Consider the following 14,513-nt stretch of genomic DNA (forward strand, 5'->3'; position numbering starts at 1 on the left):
TCAACGTATTTGTTGAGATCTTCTCTTCACCACTACTCCACCCCCACCCCTATGTTTAAAAATCTACAACATCAAGCATTTGCCTACTTAATTGTTTAAAAAAAAAAAAACAATTTTTGCTGCTGCTGTTCTACTTCTCTACTGCATTTCTGTTTTCAAGTTATTCATTTCTCCGTATTAATTTCACTTCCTTCTACTTTGGATTTAGTAAATTGTTTTACCTTCTCAAGTTAAATGGCTGCTCATTTATTTTCAGTCTTTTTATTTCTTTCCATAGAAATATTCAAAATTATTCATTTATTTTAAACATCTGAATCAGTGTGTTCTTACAACTTTAACAAAATACTTGAAGTAGGCTAATTTTATAAAGTGGTTTATTTAGCTCACAGTTTTGGAAACTCAAAGTTCAAGATCAGTTCAGCCAAACTAGTCCAGCCTCTATGAAGGCCTTGAGGGCCTAATGGCAGGAGTGTATGTGAGACATCACATTGCCAAACAGGAAGCCAAAAAGCAGTTTACGCACTGGGCTCACTGAAAAGAACTGACTCTTTTGAGAGCCTCGGGGTGCCATGAGAGCTACCTTAATCCCCTTCCAAGAGTAGGTTTCCCAGTGACTTCTCCCACTAAGCCCAACCTGAATTCTCTGAAGCCTTCCTACTACATGGTAGATTATCACGTTTGTTGTTTAATTTGAGAGACAGACAGAGAGAACTCCTACCTGCTGGTTCACTTTCCAAATGCCTACAATGTCTGGGAATAGGCCAGGACAAAACCAGGAGCCAGGAACTCAGTCCAGGTCTCAATTTCTTTCTTGAGTCATCACCACTATTCCCCAGGGTCTGCATTTTGCACAAACATACCCTCCAATTTGGGACACAGGCATCTTAATTGGCATCTTAGCCACCTGGCTAAACTTCTGCTCCAGTTACCACCCTCTTAATACCTCATAATGGGTACAGAATTTCAACCCATGAACTCTTGTGCTACAAGCCATTTGCAAACCATAGCACTGTTTTTAGCTATATTCCACAGGTTTTCATTCCCAACAGTATTTCTTTTAACCAGAGTTTGGAAATTGCTTTTAATTTTCAAAATGTGCAGTTTTTTTTTTTTGTTTTTTTGTTTTTTTTTTTTTTTTTTGGTGCAGGTATTTTTAGTGGCCATTTTGTTTTTATTTTATTTATTTATTTTTTTTGACAGGCAGAGTGGACAGTGAGAGAGAGAGAGACAGAGAGAAAGGTTTTCCTTTTCCATTGGTTCACCCCGCAATGGCCGCTGTGGCCAGCGCGTTGCAGTCGGTGTGCTGCGCCGATCTGAAGCCAGGAGCCAGGTGCTTCCTCCTGGTCTCCCATGCGGGTTCAGGACCCAAGCACTTGGCCATCCTCCACTGCCTTCCTGGGCCACAGCAGAGAGCTGGACTGGAAGAGGAGCAACCGGGACAGAATCCGGCAGCCCGACCGGGACTAGAACCCGGGGTGCCGGCACCACAGGTGGAGGATTAGCCTTTTGAGCCGAGGCGGCGGCCTTTGGTGGCCATTTTGTTATAAACATCTAAATTGACTATGCAATGAGACTAGGAAATGTGCATATGAATGATACCAATGATTGAAATGCATTTAAACTTGCTATGTGGCATGGTCAATTTATGGCCATAGTTGATTCTTTAAAAATATTTATTTATTTATTTTTATTTATTTAAAGGCAGTTACAGAGAGGAAGAGGGAAGGAGGAAACAAGGGAGGGGGAAGGATGTTCCATCTGCTGGTTCACTCCCCAAATGGCCACAATGGTCACAGTTGGGCTGATCCAAAGCCAAGAGCCAAGAGTTTCATCCAGGTCTGCCACATGGGTGCAGAGGCCCAAGCAGTTGGGCCACCTTCCACTGCTTTCCCAGGAACACTAGCAGGAAGCTGGATCAGATGCTGGCACTACAGCACTGGCCCCAAATGGTCAATATTTATAAATGTTCAGAGTGAGCTTGAAAAGTACATTCTATATATTTTTGGTTAATATTTCACCTGATTTATCTTTTCATGCTATTCTTCACACTTTGGTTTCTTTCCTAAACTCTCTCCTTGTAGTATGGTCAAGCTATTCTCCTTTTCATCTATCTTCCAGTTAATTAATTTCTTCTTCAATAACTTTCACTAACATAATATGGTAAAAAGTACAGCAATATAAAATAGAAGAAAAAAGATATATCTTCACTTACCACTCTATCAGAAGACGGTGACCTAAGTAGTTCAACTATGTTCAAAACATGGCTTGAAGTTCAAACTGAGATTGAAAATTGAAACTAGGCCGGCACCGCAGCTCAATAGGCTAATCCTCCGCCTGCGGCACCGGCACACCGGGTTCTAGTCCCGGTCGGGGTGCCGGATTCTGTCCCGGTTGCCCCTCTTCCAGTCCAGCTCTCTGCTGTGGCCCGGGAGTGCAGTGGAGGATGGCCCAAGTCCTTGGGCCCTGCACCCCATGGGAGACCAGGAGAAGCACCTGGCTCCTGGCTTCAGATCAGCGCAGTGCGCTGGCCACAGCATGCCAGCCGCGGCGGCCATTGGAGGGTGAACCAACAGCAAGGGAAGACCTTTCTCTCTGTCTCTCTCTCTCACTGTCCACTCTGCCTGTCGAAAAATTAAAAAAAAAAAAGAAAAGAAAATTGAAACTAGGATAGTCAAAAATCCTTTCACAAAACAAAAAAACAAAATCTATAACACTAAATTAAGAACTAATCTTTGATTAACTTCATCAGTATGTTAGATCCCAAACCAAAGAAAATGACTACGTAACTCTAAATATTTATTACAGTTAGTGAATGATGAATTATAAGTTGAAAGCTCAGCAATGTGGGCAGATTCATCCCCACAGGAAATGTGTTTCTTCAAAATTTAACAGGTGTTCACTTCTAGTACACATATTAAAATTGGAATGATACAGAGACTAGCATGTCCCCTGCTCAAGGATGATATGTAAAATATTAACATGAAAAATGTATAGAACACTCTTAAAATGTCAAGAATATACATTAAAAACAAAATTACAGTCACATTCTTCATTATCTTTTCCATACATCAGAAAACAGAATTAATACTGCCTAAAAGCATTTTACTTTAAATTGATTAATAAAATTCCCAGAAATGAAATGTTGCATAGTCTGAACTCATATTTAACTAATGAAAAAAGCCTCTGAACAATTCATGAATACAGACACAAATTGTTTTTCACCCTTAGAAGGTATTTTTTTTAAATGTATATAGCAATTCCTCTACATAAATCTCAAAGAAAATTTTACAAGATACTACTTGCTGGCTCACCAGTGAAGACTTCTCTTGGGAAACCTATACCCCATACAGAGCAACTGAGTTTGAGTGCTTTGCTACTGATTCCAGCTAACACACACCCTGGGGGGCAACAGCTGATGGCTCAAATTACTGGGGCTCAAACACCCAAATTAAGAGACACAGACCTTGAGTTGTGGGCTCTTGGCTTCAACCTGACTCAGCCAGGAGGCAGTTGGGGAATGAACCACCACATGGGCGATCTCTATCTCTTTGCCTTCCAAATAAATAAAATAAAGCTTTACAATTTTAACAGAAAGAAAAGTTTATACAGAAACTTTGTAACTCTCTGCTCTGTGAACAGTAACATTTTAAAGAAGCCATCATAAATCTAAGTTATTATGACAGAGATCATTGTTTCTTATCTCATCATATCTTCATGATAACTCACATACTAAAGCACAGAAAGATTCTTACTGTAAGTCAGACTATTTCAATGGCCACAATGACACTCACAGAATGACATTCTGCTGCACACTCCTCACTCTGATACAAAAAAGTCCTATAATTTCTAACAAGTGTGAATTTAATTTACCAACTCTATGTCACAAGTAGGTCTCAAACAGATTTAGGAACTGCTTTTATATTATAAATTAATTGCCAAGCTAGAAAGAATGGCACTGTGACTATGTCAAACTGAAAAGCTAGGTAAAAAGGAAATAGACAAAGAAAGGTTGCTTGAAATCTCCCAATTAAAGTTGACAGCACTAAATGTTCCAAGGACAGCCGATCTAGAGTCAGATCTTTTTGTTAGGATACTTTTCGTTTGTGAAACAACTCAGCAGTAGACATTACCATTTGCTTCATATTCACAATAAGCCTGAGAAACATCTGGACTTTCTACACTGTTCCCTGGGTCCCACACTAAAAGAAGAGGTTTAAATATAGTTGAATAACAAGGTTCAGGAATATATTTGAATATCAAAAAAATTAAAATCATACAACTAGAAGCATTAAATTCATTATTCAAAATGAGGAGAGTACAACCAAGAACATACAACTTCATTTCATAAATTTTAAAGATTATGTAAGTAAAATATATATTTAAAAATGAAAAATGTATTAAAAACCGGTTTTATAAAAACAAGCTTTATCCATATGTTAATGAGAAAACATGCAGAGACTCAGGACTGCTCAGAAAGTAGGAGAGGTCTTCCAGTGTAAATTGTACAATTCCACTTCCTCACCATGTATTTGTCCATTCCTTCTGAAACAAAGTCCTTTCTTAGAAGAAATCAGATGCAAGAAATGAGTTGTATCCATTATTGTTCTCTTAGAACTCCATGGCTGGGTGAGACAGTAGTTCTACCCCTATAAACAATGGTATCCAGAAGAGGTTTAAATACCTTATGTGTTCACCCAGAAGAAAAGAAGGATTTAGATAGAGAAGATGAGTAAAGAAGGGCAAATGAATGCCTACCTGGGCAGCGAAAAAGCAATATAATAATGCTGCATACAGAAGTAGAAAGGAAAGGAATTTAGGAAACTAGAGAATAAAGATTATAAAGAAAATTTTTAATGTTTTTGCAATTTTATGCTCTTTTATTAATAAAAATTTTGTCCTCAGCACACTTTCAGTACCATCTAGGAACTCTACTCTCCCACCCCAGACACTCTGACATCTAAAAGTTGTAAGTTATTCATGAGTATACAATCCAAAAGCTGAAAGTCATTCAGGCATATCTTTCCCATAATCCAACCTGCTGCCCAATTAAAACCTGCTCCTCTTTTCCAACCCATCTCTTCCATAATCAAACTCTCTCATGTAGACAGTTGCCATTAGGAAAACAATTTGATTGAAGTAAATCACATTCAGAGTCTAAGCCTTTCAGAGGATATTAAGGGTTGTTTTTTAAGTGGAAAGTGTTAACCCTCTAGAATATAAATGGGATAAGGCATAAGAGATATTTTGGTGCAGGGGTGACATCTCGAATTCTTGTCTACTCTGGGGCTAATTTACTGAATAACTAGACATGCAGGAATAAATTTAGTATCCTACTTTCCAAATCTTGCCATTTTATATTGCATGGTTTAATAAGAAAAAATAGATAGACGGCTACAAACAGGAGATAATAGGACTTCAAGCAAGGATGATAAGTACTTTTTTTATATATTGTTACTCCAATAACCTATTACTGCCACTTCCTGCCTCCAGCCTACATTATACCTGCCTTGGCATCAGTGAGTGATCACAGCATTCTTCCCTTCCCATTCTGACACCAGGTATGATCCGAGAATTTTTTCAACATTATATTCCAAGTAACTAGTTGGTGTTTAAGATGAAACAATCATCTCTAAGTTAAAAAAGCAGTCTGGCATCTAAGAAGGAAAAATTACAAAGGTAAATACAAAGAAACACTTATGTTAGTCTAAAAGAATAACAGTAAAAGAAGTTACAATATGTGTCACAAAGTACCCAGGTATTTTAGACATTTTATTTCACTAAATCATTATAAAAAAACCTTTTAGGAAAATACTATCTCCATTTTATACTTGAAAAAACTACAAGGGTATCTTCATCCTCCCTTCTGCTTATTTAACTCCCCTTCCTCTAGAGCTGCCTACAAGCTAGCCCCCAACCCTCGTAACTGTCCTTTCTTCTAATCTCCTCCAGCACCTGACACTTCACAAATGGTATCCTGTTTATTTATCTGTTTATGTCTCTATTCAGCCTCCCCAACTATTATATTCCCTTTGCTGAGCACAGCAGGTACTCATAAACCCATGTTTATATAATGGCCACAGCAATCTTGTAAGTAGCTCAATATTCAAAAAGGAAATAGATATTAAAGGAGACTTCTGCCCTGATACTTGCTCATTATGCATTTTTATTGCCATAAAATATTATTTATGGCCGGCGCCGTGGCTCAACAGGCTAATCCTCCGCCTTGCGGCGCCGGCACACCGGGTTCTAGTCCCGGTCAGGGCACCGATCCTGTCCCGGTTGCCCCTCTTCCAGGCCAGCTCTCTGCTGTGGCCAGGGAGTGCAGTGGAGGACAGCCCAAGTGTTTGGGCTCTGCACCCCATGGGAGACCAGGAGAAGCACCTGGCTCCTGCCATTGGAACAGCGCGGTGCGCCGGCCGCAACGCGCTACCGCGGCGGCCATTGGAGGGTAAACCAACGGCAAAAGGAAGACCTTTCTCTCTGTCTCTCTCTCACTGTCCACTCTGCCTGTCAAAAAAAAATATATATATATATATATTATTTATGGTAAGAAACTAGCTGTCATGGTTATTTTAGGTGTCAACTTGGCTGCAATAAAGAATACTTAGAGGCCTGACAAAACATTACTTCTTGGTGTGTTTGTGAAGCATTTCCACAGAGGATTGGCATGTGAGTTGATGGATTGAGTGGAGAAGATCTGGCCTCAATGTGGGCAGGCATCATTCGATCTGTTGGGTTCTCAGAACAGAAAAGGTGGAAGAAAAGCTCTTTCCCCTTTCTCCCTCCTGGAGCTACAGCCTTCTCCTGTCCTTGGACACTGAACTCCAGGCCCTCCAGCTTTTGGACTCCAGGACTTAAACTAGCAAGTCCTACTCAGGTTCTCAGAGCATCAGTCCTGGACTGAGAATTATACCATCAGCTTCCCTGGATGTGAGGCTTTCAGGACTTGGACTGAGCCATGTGACCAGCATCCAAGAGTCCCCGGCTTGCCAACACACTGTCATGGGATTTCTCAATCTCCATAATCATGTGAGCCAATTATCCTAATAAATCTCCTATCATGCAAGGGGACTTCAAAAAGTTTGTGGACAACAGAATTGAACAATATATTTTGGTCCAAAAATTTTTTAAATCCATGCATAAAAATGGTCTTCAAAAATTTCATGCAAAATGTGTATTGATTTTAAATTACACATGGATTTCAAGTGTTCTGCACCAAAATGAATGTATCCTTTAATTCCTCTTTCCATGTGCTTTTTAAATTGTCCTTCTGTGTGTATGTGTGTACTTCTTTTTTAAAAGACTTATTTATTTATTTGAGAGGCAGAGTTACAGAGAGAGAGGGAGAGAGAGAGAGAGATCCTGCATCTGCTGGTTCACTCCCCAAATGGCTACAATGACTAGGACTGTGCCAGGCTCAAGCCAGGAGCCAAGAGCTTCTTCCAGGTCTTCCACGTGGGAGGGACCCAGGGTCTTGGGCCATCTTCTGCTGCTTTCCCAGGCACACTAGCAGCGAAGTAGATCAGAACTGAAGCAGATGGCACCACAGCTTAACCCAAAGTGCCACAGAGCTGGTCCATACATATTTATGTATCTATCTCCAACAGTTCTGTCTCTCTGGAGAATCTTGATTAAAACAGATTTTGGTACCAGAATTGAGGTTATAGCTCTAAAAAACACCTAAAAACATGGAAGTGACTTTAGAGCTGGGTAATGGGTAGAGTTCAAAAGAACATGGAGTCTGGTGCCACGGCTCACTAAGCTAATCCTCTGCTTGCGGCGCCGGCACACCGGGTTCTAGTCCCGGTTGCTCCTCTTCCAGTCCAGCTCTCTGCTGTGGCCCGGGAGTGCAGTGGAGGATGGCCCAAGTCCTTGGGCCCTGCACCCGCATGGAAAACCAGGAGAAACACCTGGCTCCTGGCTTCAGATCAGCGCGGTGCTCCAGCTGCGGCGTGCCGGTCGCAGCGGCCATTGAGGGGTGAACCAAAGGAAAAGGAAGACCTTTCTCTCTGTCTTTGTCTCTCACTGTCCACTCTGCCTGTCGAAAGAAAGAAAGAAAGAAAGAAAGAAAGAAAGAAAGAAAGAAAGAAAGAAAGAAAGAAAGAAAGAAAGAAAGAAAGGAAGGAAGGAAGGAAGGAAGGAAGGAAGGAAGGAAGGAAGGAAGGAAGGACGGACATGGACACACGCACCACGGTTTCAGTAGCAACGCTATCTCTTGCCTGACCTGAGCAGTGTCAGCACCTCCCCCAGGAGATTGGTCCAGTCAGTCAGCCTCAGCTCCACCGTAACCATGGGCAGTAATCAAAAAATGTGGACAAGTATGAAGAGATGCAACAGGACTCAGTGAGTGTGCTACTCAAGCGCTGGAGAAATATAACATCACGGCCCACATCAAGGAGTTTGACAAGAAGTACAACCCCACCTGGCACTCTATTGTGGGGAGAAACTTCGGTAGTTATGTGACACAGGAAACCAAACACTTCATCTACTTCTACCTGGGCCAGGTGGCCATTCTTCTGTTCAAATCTGGTTAAAAGCATGGACTCCACCACAAACCCAGTGATCCATCCAAAAATAAGAACTGAGCCTAAATTCCAAATGCCAGAGACTGAATCTTCAGCCTTGCTAAGGGAACACCTCAATCCTTTAACCTTTATTGTGTTTTGTACAGGGCATTCTCTGTACTAGCTTGTTGTGGTTATAAAGCAATTAGCCAAACAGCTTACATTTGTATTTATTCTCTATTCCATATTTGTCTGCCCCATGTTTTTTTTTTTTTCCTCTCAATTCATTCCTTTAAAAAATAAATCTGTTGGAGATGTGAAAAAAAAAGAAAAGAAAAGAAAGAAAGAACGTGGAGAAGTGGGCTAGGAAAAGCCTGGGTTTCTATGAATGAAACATTAAGGGTTATTCTGGTGAGGGCTGAGAAAAAGACAAATGATGTAGGGAGTGTCAAAATCATTTAGGGATTTCTGGTCTTCGTGATCATAACCTTGGTAGAAATACAGATGGTAAGAGGCCATTCTGATGAGGCCTCAGACAGAAATAAAGACACTGGAATAAAAGCCATCTTTTGTTAAACAGCTGCAAAGAACTTGGCAGAATTCTGTCCATGTTAGAGGACTTTGTGGAAGATAGGATGTAGAAGTGGCCAAGTGACATATGTGGAAGAAGAAATTTCTAAGAAAAATATTAAAGGAGTTGCATGGTATTTTTAACCACATGTTGAAACATGCAAAAGGAGCAAATTAGCCGGCGCCGTGGCTTAACAGGCTAATCCTCCGCCTTGCGGCGCCGGCACACCGGGTTCTAGTCCCGGTCGGGGCACCGATCCTGTCCCGGTTGCCCCTCTTCCAGGCCAGCTCTCTGCTGTGGCCAGGGAGTGCAGTGGAGGATGGCCCAAGTGCTTGGGCCCTGCACCCCATTGGAGACCAGGATAAGCACCTGGCTCCTGCCATCGGAACAGCGCGGTGCGCCTACTGCGACGGCCATTGGAGGGTGAACCAACAGCAAAAAGGAAGACCTTTCTCTCTATCTCCCTCTACTGTCCACTCTGCCTGTCAAAAATTTAAAAAAAAAAAAAAAGGAGCAAACTGATTTAGAAATGAATTTATAATTGAAAGAGAAGCAGAGGGGCCAGCACTGTGGCACAGTGGGTTAAAGCCCTGGCCTGAAGCGCTGGCATCCCAGCGCCACTTCTAGTCCCAGCTGCTCCTCTTCCAATCCAGCTCTCTGCTATGGCCTGGGAAAGCAGTAGAAGATGGCCCAAGTCGTTAGGCCCCTACACCCACATGGGAGACCCAGAAGAAGCTCCTGGTCTCTGGCTTTGGATCAGCGCGGCCATCTGGGGAGTGAATCAGCAGATGGAAGACCTCTCTCTGTGTCTCTACCTCTCTTTGTCTTTCAAATAAATAAAAATAAAACTTAAAAAAAAAAAGAGAAAGAAGCAGAGAGGAAAGATCTGGAAAATTCGCAGTCTGACCATGTTGAGGGTTAAAAGTGTACATGTTTTTTAGGAATACAAAGGGTGTGGCCAAGACATTACTTGCTAATGAGATTACCAAGCCAGGGAGTCAAGGTTCTATTCATTAAAACAGTGAGAGAAATACACTGACAGCATTTCAGGGTTCCTTGAAGGGTTCCCTCCCACCACAGGACCAGAGTAGGACCTTGAAGGTAAGGTTTTAGAGAAGTACCTGTGAGACCTCAGCATTCACTACCTAAAGCACCTCAGACCTCTGATCCTCAAATTCCAGCAAAGCATGCTTTGGCCACCCTAAGCAAGGTGCAAGAAAGCCCAGGTGCAGATCAACTCACTGCTCTGGAAGGTACAAGCTATAAACTCTAGCAGAGTCCACGTGGTGTTGCTTCTGCAGAAGCACAAAATCCAAGAGCTGTGGAGCATGAAAGCCTCCAACTTGATTTCCAAGGGTCATGGACAGTCACTGGGACTCAGGAAGATACTTACCACAGGGGCAGATCCACTACAAAGAGCCCTAATATGACAACGGGCTGTGGAGCCATAGGAGTGATGTCACTGCAGAGACCTCCATTAAGGCAATACCTAGAGAAGCCATGGGTGTGAGACAGCTACCAAGATTACAGAACTGAAGAGTGACCAGCATGCAAATATAATCTAGGAAAGCTAAAGGCACAAGACTCCAACCCATGACAGTTGCAGGTGGACTTAGCCCCACTAAACCACAGGGTAAGAGCCACCTGGGAGGCTTGGGGTTCAACCTCAAGTCCAATTTTCTCAAGATGTAAGACATGGGCTAAAGGAGATTATTCTTCAGCTTTAAAACTTAATGTTGGGGCCAGTGTTGTGGCACTGTGGGTTAAGCCACCTCCTGTGATGCCAGCATCCCACACAGACACTGTTTCAACTCCTGGCCACTCCACTTCTGATCCAATTCCCTGCTAATGTGCCTGGAAAAGTAGCAGAAGGTGGCAACCAGATGAAGCTTCTGGATTTGGCCTAGCCAAGTCCTGCCATTGTAACCATTTGATTAGTGAACCAACAGATGGAAGATCTTGTACTTTGTCTCTCTCTCTCTCTAACTCTGCTTTTCAGATAGATGGATGGATAGATAGATAGATAACTAAATAAATAAATCTTTTTTAAAAAGAGAAAGCATAATGTTTTATCTGCTGGATTTTGGAAAATTCAGAACCAATTACCCTTTTCTTCTTGCCTATTTCCCCTTTCTAGAATGGAAACTGCTATGCTTTAATGTCCTCTCCAATACTCATGGTGAAATTTAATTGCCATTATAACACCATTAAGAGGTGGGACTGCTAGAAGTGATCAGGTCATGACAGTTCTGTCTTCAAGAATGGATTAGTGTTGTTATCACAGGAGCAAATTAATTATTGCGACTTTGGATTTGTTATACCTTTAGACCTCTCTTTCCATCCTCCAACTCAAAGGTCCTTGTTTGCCATTCCATTGTGTTTTGACTCAGCACAAGAGTCTTAATCAGAGGCCTATACCATGCTCTTGAACTTCCCAGTCTCTAGAACCATGAGTCAAGTAAACTTCTATTGTTCACAAAATTATCCAGTCTTTGGTTTTCTGTTATAGCAGTATAGAGTGCACTAAGACAGGAATGTCTATCCTACGCCTGTCCTATCACTGTATTTTGGAAAGCACATAACTTGTTAATCTCACAGGCTCACAGGTGAAGAGGAATTTGTCTCTCCTATAACTGACTTAGATGAGACTCTACACTTGGGAAAATGACATGATGCTGGGGGAAAAAAAAAAAAAAACACCGTGGAGATTACAGAGATGGCAAGAATGTATTTGTGCATTGTGAGGATATATATTTGGGGAACTGGGATTGGAATGCTATGATTTCAATGTCCCTCAAAGTTCATGTGTAGGAAAAATTATTCCCATTGCAAGAGTGCTGGGAGGTAGAGATTAATTAAAGTTCATTAGGTCAGGGCCAGCGCTGTGGCGCAGTAAGTTAACGCCCTGGTCTGAAGCACCGGCATCCCATATGGGCGCCGGTTAGAGTCCCAGCTCCTCTACTTCCAATCCAGCTCTCTGCTATGGCCTGGGAAAGCAGAAGATGGCCCCAGTCCTTGGGCCCTTGCACCATGTGGGAGACTCGGAAGAAGCTTCTGGCTCCTGGCTTCGGATTGGCACAGCTCCAGCCATTGCGGCCAATTGGGGAATGAACCATTGGATGGAAGACCTCTCTCCCTCTCTCTCTTCTCTCTCCTCTCTCCTCTCTCTGTGTAACTCTGCCTTTCAAATAAATAAATAGGCCAGCGCCGTGGCTTAACAGGCTAATCCTCCGCCTTGCGGCGCCGGCACACCAGGTTCTAGTCCCAGTTGGGGCGCCGGATTCTATCCCGGTTGCCCCTCTTCCAGGCCAGCTCTCTGCTATGGCCTGGGAAGGCAGTGGAGGATGGCCCAAGTCCTTGGGCCCTGCACCCGCATGGGAGACCAGGAGAAGCACCTGGCTCCTGGCTTCGGATCAGCGCGATGCGCCGGCCGCAGCGGCCATTGGAGGGTGAACCAACGGCAAAAAGGAAGACCTTTCTCTCTGTCTCTCTCTCTCTCACTATCCACTCTGCCTGTCAAAAAAAAAAAAAAAAGTAAAAATAAATAAATCGTTAAAAAAAAAAAGTTGATTAGGTCATGAAGGCAGGATGCACATCATTATCAAAGGAGCAGGTTGTTACAAAAGCATGTTCAGCCCCTTCTTGCTCTTTCCCTCTCTTGACCTTCTGTCTTCTAGTGTTAGGTAGGAAGTCAGAAATGAGCTTATGTGTGTGTGACAAAGGCCTAAGGAATTGACATCTAGGCCCAGCATCCACCTCTCAAAGTCATCCGGATAACCTTCCAAGTGAAGCCCTGTATCTGCACTTCAAACATCCTACCTGGATCCTGATGACCTTCCAGGGGGTTCTGCCCCTTCTACCAGATAACCATCCTTCCTCTAAGGCGGGGCAATGCCAGCCAGGCTTCCCCTGTCTGATAACTTAAGGGGGAAAACTCAGAAAGGAATTTTTTGTATTTACATCCAACAAGTCCTTTGTTCGGGAGGAGAAGGAGAAGGAGAAGGGGAGTGAAGGCAAGACCCATCCCCTTAAAAACCCCAGCCTAAATAAACTGCACACTGTCTCTCAGGCCCTGTCTGGAGAGGTGCCCATCCGTTCTTACAGATGTCCCTACCCTAATAAACCTTGTTATTTTGCTTTCCACTACTCTGTCTCACGCCTGAATTCTTTCTTGCGTGAAGACAAGGACCCTTTGCTTTTCTGGTAACACTACATGAGATGACACAGCATGAAGGTCCTCACTCTTGAAGGACCATGCTCTTGGACTTCCCAGCCTCCAGAATCATGAACCAAATAAATTTCTGTTCATTATATAAATTACCCAGTCTCATGTATTCTCTTACAGTAGCAGAAAGCAGACTAAGACAGTGACTCTGTAGTTCTGACCTTGGACATGTTGTCATCATATAATACATGAGGTCTTCAAATGACACGCTTCTTTCACTATTATTATTATTATTATTATTATTTGTTTATTTGAGAGGCAGAGTTACAGATAGTGAGAGGGAAACACAGAGAGAAAGGTCTTCAATCTACTAGTTCACTCCCCAAATGGTCACAACAGCTGCAGCTGAGCTGATCTAAAGCCAGGAGCTTCTTCTGGGTCTCCCACATGGGTACAGGGGTCCAACCGCTTGGGCCATCTTCTACTGCTTTTCTAGGCTATAGCAGAGAGCTGGATAGGAAGAGGAGCAGCCAGGACTCTAATCGGCACCTATATGGGATGTCAGTGCCAAAGGGGGAAGCTTAGCCCACTATGCCACAGCGCCAGTCCTATCATGCTTCTTATAGAATGCCTGAAGATAAGAAAACTAAATTAAGTTGCCAAAGTTAAACAGCTAGTAAAGAAGCAGTTAAAAATTTGAATCAAGACCTACTGCCTCCTAACTGCCACATTCTTCCCACATTCATATCCAAAAAAGCAGGTCTGAGGTCATTCTAACACTTATGAAACCAGAAGGTAACACACAGCTGGAAGTTTAGTTAGTACAGGAACAGGTTTCTTCTATTGGTTGGTGATGCCCAAATAAGATCTCTGCAACTATTTACCAATATTTTCACATACCATGCTATTCTGTATTTCATTTGAAGCAGCTTTCAAACCAATTAAAAAGTCTTAGCTAGTAATAGTGCAGTTGACCTTTTTGTTTGTTCTGACGTATCTTTTAATTAGCTTTCTCTTAGGCTCAGTCATTCTGTTTATATAGCAATGTTTCCAGCCTTCTGATCAGATTTATATGACATATATGACTAATTTTCTTCTATCAGTCCACAAGGCTTCTAAAAATTTCAAATTCATTTTTAAGCAGCAATTGTGAGCTAAAAGTACAAGGGATTCATAAGTTGGAATTTGAAACTCAGTAGCAATACATGGACATAGAAAAAAAGAAAATGTTTGGCAACAAGTTGGCAAAATGGAAGTAATATGCCAGAATAAG

General features: G+C 42.4%; 1 protein-coding gene and 1 pseudogene across 5 annotated transcripts in view; one reads left to right on the plus strand and one right to left on the minus strand.

Moving 5' to 3' along the window:
• NUBPL (NUBP iron-sulfur cluster assembly factor, mitochondrial) overlaps nucleotides 1–14,513 on the minus strand; it is a 310,868-nt gene that overhangs the window by 139,114 nt on the left and 157,241 nt on the right. The window lies entirely within an intron of this gene.
• On the plus strand, nucleotides 2,895–2,994 carry LOC133770661 (U6 spliceosomal RNA; annotated as a pseudogene).

The sequence above is a fragment of the Lepus europaeus genome, chromosome 11 (genome assembly GCF_033115175.1).
Source record: "Lepus europaeus isolate LE1 chromosome 11, mLepTim1.pri, whole genome shotgun sequence".
Lineage (NCBI taxonomy): Eukaryota > Metazoa > Chordata > Mammalia > Lagomorpha > Leporidae > Lepus > Lepus europaeus.